Raw genomic sequence first — 16273 nt, 5'->3', positions numbered from 1 at the left:
AATGTTATTACTTGCTTTTGGTCCGTTAAAATAGGGGGTTGGGTGGGGTTTTTTCCCCCCACTCAGAATCCCTTTTTACTGTCAGATATGTGAAATGTCCATGCTAAACATGGAAAACATTTTCCACCAGATGGAATAGTGCCACAATTAACAGAATTGCCACTACTAGGCTACAACATCCTAAATAACATCACACCTAAACAGAAATAGAACAGCCTTCAAAACCTGTGTTACAGTTTGTCACCTCCAGTAGTGCCCGGAGCTGGCACTGATCTCAGCTCCATGACTGTATCTTTCCAATCACCTACTGATCTTCTGTTTGTTCCTTCCTACCCTCTTTTACACAGCATTATTTCAGACTGATTCTTTAAAAACTACACCCATCTTTCTTGTTTCTGCCCATCTTCTCTATCACTGCTGGCGGTTTTGCCCTCCCCTTCCTCTCCCAAACTTGCAGATCAATGCTATCTTCATTTTCTCCTCACCTTTCCTTCCACATTCAACAGTCTCTTGCTAAATTCCACTGCCACCTTCTCACATTTCTCTTAGCCCTCCTTAGGAGTATGAATGTAAACTTAAAAAACCTAAAAACAAAAAACCCACAAACTTTGCTGATTCTCCTTAATAGCTGCTTTTCTTTGCAACTTTCCCAATTACTTGGGATTATAAATGCCACAGCAAAATTAGCCTTCCTTCCACCCACCTCCCATTTTCTAACCATATCACACATCAAAAACCTACAAAAAATGCATCTGCCCAATTTCTGTAGAAAAGTTAAGGCTGTATATAAAGAGTCTAAAAGGAATGGGGTTTGTTTTTCTGTTAAGTCATACCCACATTGTGCTATGGAGCTGTTAATCAGCAGTCACAAATTGAGTCTAGTGATAAATACATAGTGCAAGATATTAATTTTGCTTTTAGAGTTTTAAGATTAAAGTATTACTATGAAAGGCACAGGTAGCTCAAAGTGAATTCATTCCATTCTGTATAAACTGTAGATTAAAGTATTAAATAACATTTTCTATTATGTCAACTGAGGTGTCCACTGAAGCATTTTGTTAGTAGGGGTTATGTCATTATCAGTTATTAAAATGGCTTGCTTTCGTTTTGGAGGTGCAGCAGAGCAGCACATCTCACAAAGTTATCTTTCCCTAATTTATGTTTTTGAGTCATTAATGTAACAGTTAAACCTACAATAAATTCCAGTCTAAAAGCTTCCATGAAAGCACCCATTCAGTGGGTGTCTCTAGTGCATACCTTGCTGGTTGCTCCCAGTCTCTGGCTCCCTAACGCACAGGATCTCTACGACATTTTGCAATAGGCCAATATCAGCCTTCAAGTTTCTTCTGCAAGAACTCATCATCTTCCATGTGCTGTATTTTGTGTGTTTCTTGTCTTTCCAGATGTCTCTGGACAACTTTTCTGAGAACTCCTCCAGACAGACTCTAGCACAGTTTATTAATCACTACAAGTATTCCTATTGGGGTTTTAATTAAACAAGCTCAACACTCTTGTTACAGCACATTCAAACTCCAAGCATGATGAGAAAGATTCTAACTTGTCTGGCAGGACTCATGACCCTAGCACACACGTAGCTCCAAAATCAGTTTTTACACAACACACTTGAGGGGACTACTGAACTGAAAAAAAGATGACAACAAAAATGTGGGACACTGCAACATAAAGCAGATGTCATATTTTGTTAATAGCACCAAGAGATGAAGAATCAACCAAACCTTATTATTGCAGTGGTTCATCACCCTGAGTGTAAAAATGTGTGTCTAATTTACTTGTCTGGCTTCGGATTCCAGTTATTAGATAGTATTTTCTCTGCTAGAATCATAGAGCCTGTTAGTAGCCAGTATCTCTCCCCAAGGAGGTACCAAGATTTTATTTTTATTAGAGCCTTCTGTATTGTTCATACACAGAAGATACAATCCCTCATTCTGTTTTTCTTGTTTCTGGATATACAATTTTGCTTTTGGCTGCATTACAACAATTTATCTGAATAGACTCACTTTATTGAGTGATACAGATTGCACTGTACAGCTGCCTTATCTTCATCGCTGCTCACTATCCCCCCGCCATCCCAATCCTGGTATCATCTGTGCTTTTTATCTGAATTATAAGTAGTAGCAGCTGCAGTATCTCCCAGTAGTAGCTCTCCTTAATTTTTGCTCCTCATTTCACTTTTTCCTGAGTTTTTCAGTTCTGGTGTGTTATCATAATAACTGTTCAAGAAAGACTAGCATGTCTGATACGTGTTCCCCAAAATCACGTCTGAATTCCAGGGGGACCATCTCCTTTAAGATTACCGAATAGAACTGCTGTCAAAAAGAGCCAAGCCTCCCCTGCTAACCCATTTCACTTGAATAATCCCACTGGAGCTGTGGTACTTTTCGTATCGGAAAAGAGTGTTTATGGGAGTTACGGGTTACAGAAGTAGATCCCCAGTAGATTTTGTTGACTTTGGAATATATCCCACCATTGATTTTATGTACAAATCTTCCAAGGCCCACTTCTGCCCCCACCCCCACTCTGTAAAAACCTTTTTCAGTAGGGGACATGGCAAGGAGATTGCTCCTCTTCTCCTAGTTCCAGTGTGTTAACTATTTTTTCTTTTTCTAATACATTCTTTTGGCAATTTAAAAAGTACAAACTAAACAAACCCCAAAACTTGTAGGTATGGGACAGGGCAGACCACAGAATTTCCACTACCACCAAGTAAGCTCAAGGAAATCTTTAAAATATCATTCTTGCAAGTGATTTGCAAGAGGGTGGATAACTGCAAATATTTGATAAGTACTTATATTTTTCCCTAAGGTTTCAAACACAATAATGAAACTGTAAGCCTGGAGAACTTGGAGCATTCCCAGTGCCAACTGGACACTCTTAACCTCTACACTCTTAACTATATAAATGTGTAGCGCATTTGCTGAATAGGTATTTATATGCACTTCCTGTTTCAATGCTAACTTTTTAGTTACTGGAAAAGAACCAGAAGCTCTCTATTCTCTTGGGAATCATTTTCCATTAAAGAGGCTTTAGATAGACTATTTGTTTTTTCAGATTTGGAAAGAGAACCCAACGGAATGCATATTTTGAGTGTCTTTAGCCTTTTTACAATAACAGTCAAGGGCTAAATGGCTGGAAATAATTGCAAATTTATTTTTTCTAATCTACCTCATGACACCTGATGATGCTTTGTACCAATAGAACATGATTTCCTTAGACATGACCCTGATTTTTTTACTTGACCAGAAAAACAACTAGTTTTTATAAATGGGCAGCCCTACTGACAATCTACATAAAAAAAGCCAACCATTGCATGAGTATGAAGTCTTTACGCATCCCCTCCTTCTCCCCAACAGCTGGGCTCTTTCAGGGCAGGAGGGAAGTCGAATAAAAGCTTCTGTTTAGGCTATCAGCTTCTAGAAAGAAAATTAATTTCATTTCAACACAGCACATCCAGCACTTCTTATAAGCAAGCTTGCATTGAAATTATATTTTTAAAGAAACATGATACAAATGATCATGCTGAGCACTGGAGTACCTTACCATTAGCATGTTCTGCCATGAAGGAAATCAGAAGATATAGGACAACCAAATACTGAGCGAAAGACTAGCTGCTTTTTATTACTGCCTTGGGCTTGCCAACATCAAGAATCATTGCAGAAAGAACTGAAAAGCTAAAAACCCTAGGAAGCATGGCAACAAATCAGCGATCTAAAATACCTTTGCAGGTATTGTTTTAAGACAATATTCCAGATCACAGCATACAGAAATTTTCTTGGGTGGCCAGGATTTCAAAGGGAGAATAAACTGATGAAGGAAAAGAGGAGAAATGAAGATATGGTCTGGTGATTTAAGCATCCCTACTTGGACCAATGACTACAGATCCAGAATAAAATTAGTTTTAAAATATGCATTTGGATTTCTACCAGTGAAAGCAAAAAAAAAAAAAAGTAAAAAAGTCTGCTTTTGGTGATGTGTGACATCTGAAAAACCCTGACTCCACACCCAAAATGCCACTTCACTTAAACTGGTTCGTGATTTTAGGGGTAGTTTCAGGAATAAAAGCCCTACCTTAAGCTGGCTCATAGTGGCAATTCTCATGTTTAAAAATCTGTGCCTATCACATCGATCATTCACTGCAGCCTTTTTGCTTTAAATTTTCTTTACCCTGCCAGTCACCATAGTACAATTTCTCAACAACTAAAGGGAAGAAAAAACATGAAGAAAAGCAGCCAGTCATGTCCTATGCAACTATAGCCATGTCCATTTAAGTATATGCATTGTAATAAACTTTTCTCTGGTGGACCTACCTGACTTTATATTGCTGTTTCATAGCATCATAGCACTACAGGTTTCACTCTTTCAGCACAATGCTGAAAACAACCTCATTTGAACATGCATGCTTCAGGGGTTACTGCAGCATGACAAACTGAGTGAATTCAGTGCTGATGAAAGATGCTGGATAGACAAAACTGAAGGTCAAATCCTCTATTTAGAAAAAGTTATGGCAGAGGCTAAGCAATGCAGATTTCATTATGCTTCCCTAAAGACAAAACTAAATCCTGAGCTATAATTTACTAATGATTAGAGTGACTATAAATAGGTGTAATGGAAGAATATGTCCTAAGAACTCAATTGAGAAGCATTTCCTGAACATTGCTGGAATATATTGTTTTGCATGCCTTAAATCACTGTGGAGCTGTCAGACAGCAACAAGTTTGGCAATTTCTCTGACATCAGCTGGATCTGACTTTATAATTCTGCATCACACTGTGCCATTCAGTCCCCAGAACTTCAAATCATGTATTCTCATTCAGCAGTTGTCTCTCTAAAAACGAGCCATGCAAGTAGAGGTCAGGAACACAATTCAAAAGGAGCATGTAATTACAAGCTCCTGGTATGTTTTAATATCTATTAGTTATTAAATATTTAATGCATTAATTATGAAATATTTTTCAAGATGCAGAGTCATTGAAAGGGGGGGGGGTTTCAATAGATTCAATAAAGTCTTTGGGTAGTGAGAGCTCTTTGAATTAAAACTTAGGACTTCTCCATGAAGCAAAATAGCTTCCACTTTACTGAACATGCTGTGCTTTATAACTGGCACTCCTGGATCTCAAGGGATTCATCCTGCTTTAGCTGAAATTACTATGATCATGTAAGTAGCAGCAAATCTTAATATGCCAAGACAAAATGCACCGGCCCTTGTGAAACTGCTTTGGCACAGTCCAGTTTTGCCCCCACTGCACAAACATTGAAAGGAAGAAGAGAAGGTTGTCTGGCACTTACCTCATGACACAGAGAGAGCGCACCACACCACACAGCACCAGCAGATTTTAGGGAGGGCGGAGGAAGCTAACAGCTTTGCACCCAGTTAAAATCTCCCTGTAAGTAATGTCAGCACTAGCTTTGGATGACCCTCCCGTCCCCAGAAAATGAATGTGTGTTGTATTTAATTCAGATACATTTCTAAGTCATATGTGTTGCTTTCTCCTCTTGCATAGATGAGAAGTAATTCAACAGGGGTCAATCCCCCTTGATGTGCAAACTTCCTACCAACACACCCGCCAGCAAATATAATTTGACAGAACCTAAGTGGATAAAGGAAGACTTCTAGGGAAAGATGAAAACCTTATATCAGCCCAACATGCATAGCCAAGGCAGGGAAGGGTGGACGAGAAAAGAAAAACAAACGAACAAGACGACAGGCACTTTAACAATTCTTCAGGTCACTTGATGGGAAACTTGCAGCAGATTGAGAAGGCACTTCTAACTTAGGGCCTTTCAGCCCAGTGGATTTCCAAAGAGACCAAGATCCTCCAAATATATAAATGGTAAGACAACTTCAAATGAAAGTGAGAGAGAACTGAAAACACAGGGATTTCTACCAAGCACTGGACTTACATGGCAAAGCCATCAAAATCTATTGGCATTTTATGCCAGCTGAAGCACTAGCCCTCGGTTTTCAATTCCAAACAGCTGCCTCCACACCTCTGCCAGCCACCACATTTTCAACTCCATCCCTTATCAGCTTTGAAACAGTGTTCATTGCCTCAAGGACAGGACAGAACATCTAAGGAGGAAAAAATAAACATCCCTCCAACTTTTTTTTTTTTGTATCAAAAGTAGTCTAACAGTCAAAAAATCTATCTCAATAATAGCAACACAACACCACATCTTCTCAAGGTATTTCTATGAAGGAAAACCAATTCAGCCTACACATGTAAAGAACATTTGAATAATTTTTGAATACAAACTTTTCTACCTAATCCTATCAAGCTTTGGAACAGTACACACTGCTTCGTGACTTAAGGGGTCATACTTGGTTTTAAGACACTCGGCTTGATAAATATTCACAGCATAGCTCCTCCTTACAGTAAATGTGCTCAAAGTCTTTTAGAAGTCTGGCTTGAGGGGACAGGCAAAAGGAGAAGTCACCAACCACCAATGGTCCGTTGTCTTCTTACAAGATGTAAAATACTAAAGATTTCCCAAAGCACCAAACCGTTTCACGAGCAGAATCTGTCTTAAAATCGGATTTTTTAAACTCCCTTCTTAAAAGTCTTGCCAATGCTCATATAAAGTGACTGAAACGTGAATTTTCATCCCCTACAATTCTTTCACTATTTTAACCCAAAAACGTTTCATTTTCTGAGTGGGTCAAAGGTAGTGTGCAAATTCACTTCACAGTTGCTCTTCCCTACCTGTGATAGTAGCCAAACACATTCTGTCCCGCCTGCATATAATTTCCCTATACTACCTGCAAAGTGAATTCTACCTCCCGAGAAAGAGAGATGAGCAAATACCTTCCTATCAATAAACGCAACACTCCGTGTCAGACTACACCCATTACATTACATCTCTCACTGGGTAAGAAGAGCTGTCCTTCAAATTACTAATTTGCAGGCTAGATAGAAGAAAACAGACATTATGCAATTTGTTGCTACAGTTACCACTTTTCTGTCTCTATACACCCAAAGAGTTATAATCATGCAATAGCATGACTAGATGTATCGAGCTTGATTTAACAGGTATCACCGAGAGCTAGATTTTATCCTTCTTCCTATTAAAATTAATTCTTCCTGTTCCTTTCAGATGGGAGGATCCAAAGGGTAATAAAATATTTGTTCTAATGTCACAGAATTCTATAACTCCCTGTCTCCTACCCAGAAAGCCTATTCTTTCGAGTCATACTCTTGCATAAAAGCAAGCTCTTTCATGACCAAACCGTAATAAAGCCACATCAGTGCAGAGAAGCAAAGCGTATGGATTTAGTTTAGGCAGAGGTCTTGGAGACTAGACATTACCCCATTTGCCCATTTTTTATTTTTTTTTAAAGGCAAATGATACCAATTAGAAAAACTTTAATACTTAGATTCCAAGCTACTACCCATCAACATAACCCCTATTAAACCTCACCCTTTCACGCATCCAGAGCAATTAGGTTTGTGTAAAATAAAAAACAAACCAGATGCCCAAGAAATGTAAATCAGTAAAGACCTACTGATGCCAGCAGAGTTACAATGATTTATACAACCCAGGAGTTCAGCTTAGAGAAGCTTTCTGCATTTGGCGTTCTCAGAGCACAGGCTATTCTCTCCCTTCCCCTCCTCAGATTCCCATCAAATGCAGCCCTGTAACAGAAGTGTTCTTTTCCTAACTTGGCTTCAAGTCATGGCTACAGCTCTCAATAGTATATAACCTGTCAAGATAAAATATGTTTGGGGACATACAATCTCTACTGAGCATTTTATTGACTTAACTCCACCATTTCTGAAAGGCAGCCAAAATTCCTTAAGGTTTTCAAAAGACTTTGTTTTCTAAATATTATCCATGGACAGATACAAGAACACAAAGATCCTCAGTTGTTTGTGTAGTTTGACTTATGTGCCATGCATCGCCCATCATGGTATATTAATTTTCTTTTGCAAGCAAACAAAACAAACCTCAGCTACAAGTTGCTTGGTGTTAGGGGCCATATACAATGCCGAGTACCCTGGGAACCATTCAAGGCAGGAATTTTGCCCACGAAATGACTCCAGGTCATTCAAAAACTACAATTTTTCTTTGTAAGAAAAAAAAAGCCACCCAAAGCAAAACAAAAAAAACCCCTCACCCACAAAGTTTAGGCCTCCACTGCAGCTTTTCTTTCCAGATGCTGCAGGAGAGGCAGGGGGGTTAAGATCAAGATACAGAGTTGCTACTAACTCCACAAACACTCCCAGTAACATCTCACAGGAGGAAAACTCTTGGAAATACCAGCATATGCAAGTAGAATACCACCACCTCTCAAAGGCCCCATGCGTACTCTCCCTCTGCTAACTCCCAATCGAGGGACAAACCAGACACCTCAACTTGAACACACTTGAAGCAAACTTTATCTGGTCCCAGCACCAAGACTGGAGCAAAGACAGAGAAGTAGCAACTTATGCACCCCTGAAGCAGAGGAGCTGATGTGGACCCAGCACAAGCTGGGACACCACTACAGACTATCATTGCTTATGTTACTGCCACAAAAGCTTCCTTAGGGAGCAGAAGTACTGCAGGGGTAGGAGAAGAACTGGCTGCTACTCCTTGCACCCATGCGTCAGTACAGACCACACCACCAGGAGCGATGCCTTCCCCTCCCAGGGCAATACTGAGGGACGATTACACATCTGTCCACAGGAGTACAAATGCTGATTACAGCTGCTTCTTGCAGTGCTCTGCAATGCATAGGAAGCCTTTTTGAGCCCACTCTTCCTGTAGTCATCACACCTCAGCTGGGCTGGCTGCAATACCAAGATCCTTCACTGTTTAAAATCTGACATTTTTTTTCTAAGGCAGGGGTGCAGGGGAGTATACTTTAAATGATCGATGGACTAACTGCTAGTTATTTTATTAGTAGTCATGTCCTGTAGCGTACACTAGCTAGTCAAAGCAGTAATTTCTAAATGTTAAGCCTCCCAGAGTGGAATTCAAAAAAACTCAGTGCTCTAAGTTGAGACTGAAATTGTAAACCTAATAATTTGCTCCAATTGTTTGGATTGGTGACCCAAAATCAGTCGGTCCACATCACTTCAGTGACATTCATTCTTTGCAAAGGGGAATTTAAAACTGCTGAAAAGGAGCAGCTGGAAACCTGCAAGATCAAAGAGCAGGAACAGAAAAAGCTTAGCAGTTGGTGATAGCCTTATCTAGCCACTAGCTCTTGTGGGCATCGCTTTTGTTAAGGGTATCACAATGCACTTATCACTTCCAGGGCACCCTTTATTAGAGGACCTCTAAACACTTTGTAGACACTAATTAAGTCTCAAGCCACAACATTCCCATGAGGAGCAGGATTTCTAGCTGTTGAACTTTCCAAAAGATCAGGAAATAAGTATACTTTTGTAAGAGATGAATAAGGTCCTACCCACAATAGAAAGTGACAGCAAAGTTTGTTGGGGAGAGTCTAGAGAATAATGAAGAGAGCTACACTCATGCAAGCAGCACTATATGCCAGTGGTCTGACCAGGGAGACATCTTCCACAACCTGTCATGAGGTTATCGTTATCACCATAGTGATCACTGACCAACACTGAAGTGCTTTGCTGCAGTCAGCTCTCTACCATTGTGCTACTACAGAAACCTGAAATAGGTGTTTTATACATAAGTAAACAAGACAAGGCCAAAAAGTCTGCTAAAGCAAAACCAAAGCAGCACCAGAAATGGAGTGCGAGAGTCCCATCTCCTGCTCTAGCACATTACCACCTTGAAAGAGATCTATGGCATCTGAAAGCTGTCAGTGATGTTCTTGAAGATTTTATCAAGTGTTCAATTTTGAAGAAGTCCACTTAGCTACGATTTTACCAGTGTGTTTAAAATTAAAAAAGCTACTGTCACCAAGATGCTTTAAACAGCAGAAAATTGTGGGAAGAAGTGTCAAAGGTCAGAACTGCAACTCAGTTTAATTCACTTTAATGTACACGCAGAAGAATGCAAGGCAATATTTTTTCTCCTCCATTCTGTCTGCATAGCACAGCTCAAGCCATCACCCCTGTCTTCTGACACTAGTCAGCTATAAGAAACAGGTATCTTAATGTTAAACCTGGCCAGCTGTAATACATTTGCTAAAGTAATTACATTTATTTTTACAGATTACATGTGCTTAGGTTTCACTTACTGATGTACTAGAAAATCAGAGGTTTCAATTTTGTAGATAAAGTTCAGCACTGTTAAAATCAAAGACAGCATCCAGTGCTTAAAGCTGCTAACCATACGCACATTTTTTAAAATGAAATATTGTAGCTAGCATGTACTACAGGATCTACATTTCTTATCTGCTAGCTCAAAGTACCTTATATTCCTTTCTCTCTTTCCTCATCATATTAAAAAAGCTATAATAATTAGATAGCAATTACCTAAATGTCTAAATCTTTAGGCTCCTTTAGATTAAGATTTTTCAATCCACAATTTTATGCACAAGCAATGACATTATTCTGAGTCAACACCTGCGGTTCCTAACAAAATCTAGTACTTCTGGAAACAAAGCAGTGACTGAACTGCTTGATGGCAAAGCAGCATTCAAAATGAAATTTCAGGTCCCATTCCCCTCAGTCACCAGTGGTGAACACAACTACAAACCAGGCACTGTAAAGCCACTGACCACGTTCAGATAGGTAAACGTCAAAGTCAGGCACGTGTTTCTTTGGGCACTCTGCATCAGCTCGTAGTACAAGAAGAAAATGCTGAAACAAAACTGAACAGGCATTAATGAAAACCCCCACAAGAGCCAACAAACTGCTCTTTTAGGAGAGTAACTCCCAATCCAATCTATGACAACTTAAAACTTCCTAACAGCACTGTATTGGGACAATTCAGATTTTATTGTGCATGTGTCATGGAACACCACAATATTAGAATAATTACTTCCAAAAGCTGTTGGAAATACCATGCCTCAGAGCATAAACAGGAGAGTACCTACCACTTCTGATGTAAACTGGCTGGATGGCCAGGCCCAAAGAGTTTGTGGTGAGTGGACCTAAATCTAGCTGGCGGCCAGTCACAAGTGGTGTTCCCCAGGGCTTGCTATCGGGGCCAGTTCTGTTCAATATCTTGATCAATGATCTGGATGAGGGGATCAAGTGCACCCTCAGTAAATTTGCAGATGGCACCAAGTTGGGCAAGTTGTCAAGCACTGGAACAGGCTGCCCAGGGGAGTGGTTGAGTCACCATCCCTGGAGATATTTAAAAGATGTGTAGATGTGGTACTTAGGGACATGGTTTAGTGGTTGGACTTGGCAGTGCTAGGTTAACTGTTGGACTTGATGATCTCAAAAGGTCTTCTGCAACCTAAACAATTCTGTGATTCTATATGCAACACCTTTAATAAGGTATTTCACTATCTGTATGAATCATCCCTGAATAACATGCTGGAGGTTTTCAGAACAGACATTTTTCTCTAGTAAGCTCTTTCTTTAGTACTCTAGTGAACACAATAGCTTGTTTTAATCTTGAGGGAGATGGGAAACAATTGGTCTTTTTGCGTCACTTCCAAAGATCCATTCTGTAGTATCACAAGTGGTTAAAATTGAAATAAGCTTGAACAGAAGTGAACCTGACCTGAGATTGCTCAGGTTTCAAATGCAATAAGCAGTAAAAAGCTACAGTATAATTGCCCAAAAGCTACTTAAATAAGTTATCCAGAAGCTTTATATTGCTGTGATATTATTAAACCAGAAGTAATATCAGATCAATAAAGCTGAAGTGAAGCAACATATACAAAATAAAGCAATCGGGTAAAAGAGGCGGCAATCTGGGATAGCATTGTGACTCAGTTTCATACAAACCAGCATCTTTGAGACTTGATGTCCTCTTGGTACAGTTGGCACACCCAAAAGTTTTGAATTAACACCCCTGCCTTGTTAGGAAGAAGTTTTTTGAGAGCACAGCTAACTCCCCAAAAGAGTTTATAGGGATCACTGAATTGAAAAGGTGAATGTTGGGCAGTGATTTGACTTAAGTCTTTAGATTTAATGCAACGTTCTAATTCAAGATCTAATCCTTCCAAGCTGCAGCATACCATCTTGCTTTTATTTAGAGTCTACTCCATCCTTATCCCTTGCAAAAAAAACCCCAAACCAACAAAACTCTTTCTGATATCACGTAGGGAGCTTAATTCAGCTTGACAAAGCTTCATATTGGCATTGGGAATTTGCGCTTAACATTGGACAGCCCAGTCAGATTTTTGCATAATATATATTGTAAGTCATGTTAAAAGAGCATGCAATGGACCAGAATAAGATTCAGCTGATACTATCCACATAAACATTGTAAACTACTAACTGCATTTCTTTTTAATGAATTAAAAAAAAAATCTATAAACAATTTCCATCACAAAAATCAGTGATTTCAGCTGGGCGTAATTCTACAACTGCCTCTCTTCATCAAGCAGCCAAGCCGGATAGCCACTACTTTCTTTATGAACACTGAATAGGGGCATTATGTCCTTACAGAAAATGCATACGGGTAAGGAGGACAGGTCTTCTTTTATGCACACAACAAGAACACCAACACAAGTGGAGTGTGTTTGTTTTCTACCACTCATGTAAATGTCAAGATGTAATTTATATTGATGATATAAATGAGACATTCCATCTTTTGTCAAAATGTCCCTTCAGTTGAAGCCAGTTGCACCTGTATAAATGCAAAGTCACATGTGGTACATAAAGCTTTTTCTTCTGGTATTCCAAAAAGATACATTTACGCTCCTTGCAGGCAGCACCAAAGTTGTATGAGGAATACAGTTATTTCCACATATGTAGTCTCCTTTTCTGTCATAGATGTGTTTCAGCATAAAATCACAATTGTCCATTTTTGACACTCATTTCAACTAATGCAAAAATGAATGCAACACCATCTCTCTGAGCTTCTGCTCTCTCTCAGTCCCACAGCTTTCATTCCTGCACTGAAGTCCAGTTCTAGCACCAAAGAACTTCACATCACCTCTGCTTTATGAAACCAGCATGACAGATGTACTGCCTAAAGAGTCTATTGCCCATTTGCTGAGAATACCTCCAGGAAATTATAAAGAAAATAACTTCTTAAAAGCAGCCCAATACAATAACTGTGGTACTAATACAACTCCATGGATGTAGACCATCTCAGTATTCCCAGCAGCAGCAAGCATCCAGCAGCAGCAATCTGGTTCAGCATCTCTTATTCTGTACTTTTACTGATCAAAACCAAAACCGGTCAAGGGTGGCCAGGCTACTTCAAACCGAATACCGTAACACTCCATAACCACCTTATACTCAATTAAGTACCAAAGAGGAAATTCAGGATTTACTAAAAGGCATCACATCCAGGTCACTAGACAACACCTCTTTAGGTCCTTTTCACATAGGAGAATGTTCAGCAGATGCCCAAGATATTGAATACAGGATTGGTTGGGTTTTATCCCCCAACACCTCTTAATGAGTTTAAAATGCTCTTAAATTCTAATCATTCTTCGTAGACAAAAATTCCCCTGCTTACTTATCTCTTCCTTTACAGTCAATATGGTAGTCCCAGGAGCTATGAGAAAAAGGTAAGTAAAGAGTAAGCCTATAAATATTATGCCCTGGGATGATAGCGTATCTTAGACATGTGCATCTTGCTGTAGGAGTCAGAAGTCCTGGTCTCTGACCCTACCTCTTTCATTGACTTTCCCCACAACCTGTTATTTTTGTCTCAGTGAAGGGAGCTACAACATGCACAATACTATTTAGCACATACAGGTCAAGCTGAAATTGGCAAGCTCTGTTCAGCTAAAGACAGTATTGGAATAAGAAAGTGGGGGTTTTTTTAAGGACCGAAGCACGCAGGGGAAAAAAAGTCTTTTAGGTGCTGTATTCACAAAAGAGCTCTCCCATTGGAGTTTTTCTCTCTCAGCAGCAGTTAATTTGCTCAGGAAGATCCAGAGAGGACTAAAAATTTCATCACAAATCCTCTGAGCAACAGGGCCTCTACTTTATGCTTACCAGTGTGAATCATTGCAGCTAGCAGAAATCATTTCTGTCTGATGGCAGAACAGCATCCTGCATGAAACGAGTTGGTGATCTCAGACCAGTTCTGTAAGAACAGGTTTCTGCATCACCACTGGGAATAATTAGCACTTGCATGAACCACAGGGACACTAGCTTCTGCTGTATTTTTTCTGCAGACAACATAATTAGCTTTGTCTCAGATAGCAAACAGTAACAAGCCTATAATAGAGTGAGAGGAGACTTGTAACCCCTCTCCATAAGAGCTCCCTTTTAAAGAAGCGGATAGAGCCATTTAAAACATTCCCCATACTTTACTGCCTTCTCCCCTCAATTTTGGCTTACAGATCAAGCTTAGTTACCATCATTCTGCTTTCCTTCGAGACCTGAAGAAAAATAAAAATGAAAGTTAACACCACAAAACTATTTAGTCTTAAAATGTTTTCCCTCTGGCAGTGGGAGCGCACAGCACCACATTGCAAACCACATTACAACGAACCTTTACACCACACACCTGTAAACATCACCATTGCAAAGACTGACCAAAGCAAAAAGCAGCTGAAACCAGTGTTTACACTGGTGGGAAATCCTGCTAAAAAAAATAAATAAAAAAATCAAGGGAGCTGTGTTAAACTCTGACCCTAAAACACAACATGTCAAAGCTCACACTGAAGAGGCTGCAGACTCCTGTTCCAGACGTGCCTGAACCTCAGGCACTGCCCTACAGGAAAGCAGCGAGCAGGACCACCAAAGCGCAAGAAGCAAGAAACCAAGATGAGAAGACCTCTCTCTCTGGCCTTTCTTCACTCTTAATCAATACCTGCCATGTCTTCAACTGCCTTTCCTCATGCACAGAGCACCAGCAAAGCCCATCTCAGTGGGAGACTGTTGGTGTAGCACCCAAGTATCCTGCTTGAGAAGTAGCACCTCTGCTGGACTTCAAGAAGTTTTAAAGCTCTTCTCCCTTTTTAATACCAAAGCTACATTTTCAATAGAGCACAGCTGCCTTCCTACAATTTTGCAAGATTTATTTAAGCTGAAGGCTGAGCTTGAAGGAGTATGTAATATTGCACAATTCTGAAGAGAGGTTTGACTCCAGAAATACATGGTTCTTATTTCATTGCTTGCTTTGATAGTTTCAAGGCAGAATAACTGCACATGTGGTGCTTTTTTTCTGAGCTGGCTTCAAAATAGTCAACACAACTTCTCTTTTAATTTGATATGATTGAAATTAAGAAGAAAAAACCCTGAAGCTCCCTGCAGAACAGTCTTACTCTGTTGTATTTCCAAACCTTCTCATCAAGGAAACATCAGAAATCCAATAAGAAAGCAACTCAGCCCGGCACTTAGAAGAATTAGATACTACTTTGGCCCTCCCTGGCACAGTTCATTTTGAATTTACACAGGTGCTAATCAAAGCAGAATTTGGCCCCTTTCTCCCAGGTGGCCTGACACATTTACTGCAATGTGCAGATATGCCCATATATTTTATATGTATGTAAAGCACATTCCACAAACTAAAACCCTCTCCCAGAGAGTCTCCTTAGGTCTCTGCCTGATTTTGGCCTCATTTACTCCCTTGCAAATGAAGGGCAGTTCCACTGAAGTCAGTAAGGTAACACTCGTATTAAACTTGCGTGAGATCATGTCAGAGCCATGGTCCATAATAAAACCAGCTGCCGTTAACTCTTCTACAAGTTTCCATTCATTAGGGGTTTTTTGCTTGAATTCACATGAGCAATATCCATGGGCCAAGAAACACATTTTAGAATGATAGCTATTTCCCCTTGCTAAAAACTAGAAAGTGCAGCAAACTATCCCAATCCTCACTGAAAAACTACAGCTTATTGTATTTTGTTAATAAACAGAGGTGTTTATGGACAAAACACGTGTGAATATACTTTGGGGAGTCATCCTGCACTGCCTAGAGGAAAGGGACAAGATGACCTAATGTGTCTTTCCCAGGTTTTCATTTTTAGTTTTGTGGAGGTTTTTTGTTGTTCTGTGGGGGTTTTTATGTCTCTAGCTTCTGGTATTTGATTCTAAATCAAGGGAAAGCCTTGAATGTAAATATTTAAATTCAGCCTCAGTGACCTGTAAGCACTGAACCAACATCGATGAAACTGGTTCTATGCCCTGCTAATGCCAACAGCCTTTCCATCAGTGCCTTTCCATTGCCTTGAAGGGTCACAGGAGACACAGAAATAACGTGCTCAGATTATAATGTTTTTTCCAGTTCATCACACCAGTCTCCAGACTTTCAGAACTGTATA

The 16273-nt window shown here is 39.8% G+C and overlaps 1 protein-coding gene across 9 annotated transcripts in view; it reads right to left on the bottom strand.

Annotated features, from left to right (window-relative positions):
- The window catches only part of CALD1 (caldesmon 1), a 203404-nt gene that overhangs the window by 177398 nt on the left and 9733 nt on the right, over positions 1-16273 (bottom strand). The window lies entirely within an intron of this gene.

This window comes from Balearica regulorum, chromosome 1 (assembly GCF_011004875.1).
Source record: "Balearica regulorum gibbericeps isolate bBalReg1 chromosome 1, bBalReg1.pri, whole genome shotgun sequence".
Taxonomy (NCBI): domain Eukaryota; kingdom Metazoa; phylum Chordata; class Aves; order Gruiformes; family Gruidae; genus Balearica; species Balearica regulorum.
Note: the sequence above shows the minus strand (reverse complement) of the source record. Positions and strands in the feature narration are given on the sequence as shown.